The sequence below is a fragment of the Protobothrops mucrosquamatus genome, unplaced genomic scaffold (genome assembly GCF_001527695.2).
Source record: "Protobothrops mucrosquamatus isolate PMUCROS unplaced genomic scaffold, P.Mucros_1.0 scaffold455, whole genome shotgun sequence".
NCBI lineage: Eukaryota > Metazoa > Chordata > Lepidosauria > Squamata > Viperidae > Protobothrops > Protobothrops mucrosquamatus.
Genome location: NW_015386778.1, coordinates 379,950 through 382,154, shown reverse-complemented (window position 1 = coordinate 382,154; position 2,205 = coordinate 379,950).

Sequence of the window (2,205 nt, the reverse complement as noted above, 5' to 3'; positions counted from 1 at the left end):
TCATCGTATCACTAAAATAACTTGACCCAACAGGACATTTTTCCCTTTTCTTCACCTTTTATCTACTGTTCTTGATGAGGAGGAAGCTACCGTACATGGGAAATGTTGCCTAGCAACCTAATCTCTCTCCAAAATGGAGCAGAAAAGCAGGGTTTAGTGGGAGTTTCCATGTCTTTCATGAAGGACTATACAGAACTGAATTCAATGAATTAAATGCCCAATTGCTGAAGCTTTGGGGCTCACACAGTTCAAAATACTGTAGTTGATCTGCTATGTTTCGATTACACTTACTTTAATGCTATATTGACTCATCTAATTTTAATTCTGTTAATTAGCATGTGTATTTTGGAAGAGGCCACATTAGTATATTTTAAACTGGCTGGCTTCACCCAAATCTTTGTTTTTCTATATAAGTTGTAGATAAAAATTGGGAAGATTAATATCCTTTATTTCCAACAAGAGAGAAAACTCTAGGCCAAGAAATCCCTACCAGAGCCTTGTACTGTATTCAACTTCATTCTGCAGCTGAAAGATCCAGATCCATCTGGTTATTCCCCAGGTGTGCCCTCCCTTTGGTGGCCTTTTAAAATGTTTGAGGTTCAATGGAAACTTCCTTATTTTCTGCGACTTTTAATCCCACTTTTATTTTTTGGCTTTGGTTTTGGCACCTACCATAGCTAGATATCTGTATGATTCCACTTTACCCCAATTATACATTACCTTTTCTGTTTGCTAGCTGTTCTGGAGAATTAGTATAAAAGCTTATCAATTAAATAAATAAAACATTACTGCCATGATCCATAATACAAGAATTGCATGTTCATAGGTCAATAATCAAAGCTGACCTATTGACATCAACATCAAATGACATCTCCAGGGAATCCCACATATATGTTTGTGTGTGTGTGTGTACATGGGATCTACAGTACCATGTTCACAAAATTCCCACTAAACCTCAGCATAATACAAATCTTCCATTCCTGTCTCCAGGTTTATATCTGGCATAATCCCTTTTGTCACATCCCCCTTATGTTGTAGTGCAATGTTTTTCTTGTCTCATCATTGCTGTTCTTAATGGAAAAGAGGCAATTGCATTGAGGGGCAAAAACAAGCTCAGAAAGGGAATTTGACACCTCCTAATTAGAGTGCCTCTAGTTATCCAGCCTTGGATCACCCCATGATAGTGGCAGATACTAGATGCATAATCTTGTATATATTATTTAAATGTGCACCTAAGATGTGGCAGTAGCTGCCAGCCATGGATTGATGTTTCAGCAAAATCGTATATTCTCGTGGGTCACAGCAGTGACCCTCCCCAAATGGACCCAATGCATTAGACCAGACATGTCAAACACAAGGCCCGGGGGCCAGATGCGGCCCGCAAAGTGGTTTCATGTGGCCCGCGAAGCCATCCTGGAAACAGTGAGGGAACAGCCCCCTCTGCCTTGGCCCTGGCCCAGGCCAGCTGGGAGCCAATGTACAATTTTGTAGTGGTCATCTATGCTGAAACGCATTCAGTCTTAGCTCCATAAGCCCCCCCCCGCATGGCCTGAGAGGAACAGTGAGGCTCCTCCAGTGGACCATGCCTTGGCACTTGCCCTGGTCCCACCCCCTTCTGCCAGAGACCCTCAGATCTGTCCCACTCCTGCCCAGGCCCCCACAGGCACCCTTGATGTGAACGATGTAGAGCTGGCCACACCCACCCAGTAGGCCACACCCACTCCATCTACGCCCACCCAGTAGGCCGCACCCACCCTGGCCACACCCACCCGGCCCCCTGAGAGCAACCGCAATGCTGATGCGGCCCTCAATGAAATTGAGTTTGACACCCTTGCATTAGGCATTTCCTAGCAATAGAAAAATTTCTGCATGTGGATCTTCACAGTTAAATCAAAAACATGCATAAATCACACATGCTTTATGGTGCAGATGCCATCAGGATGCAGCATCATGCAAATGTAGGGTACATATCTCCATGCACATTCCACTCTGCTCTGCATTTCAGCTAAAGAGCAACCAGAATGGCTTACAAAGATTCATAATAATATCATTCCTGGCCATATGGCTACACTCTTAAAAAACAGCTCATAGAAATAGAAAAGGGAGTGGGATAAAAGAGGGGAGGAAAAGCAAACACAGGAAACTCTTAGTTTCTAAGTTCTTATCGTGGCCAGATGGACAACAAAACAGTGGAAAGAAGAGGAG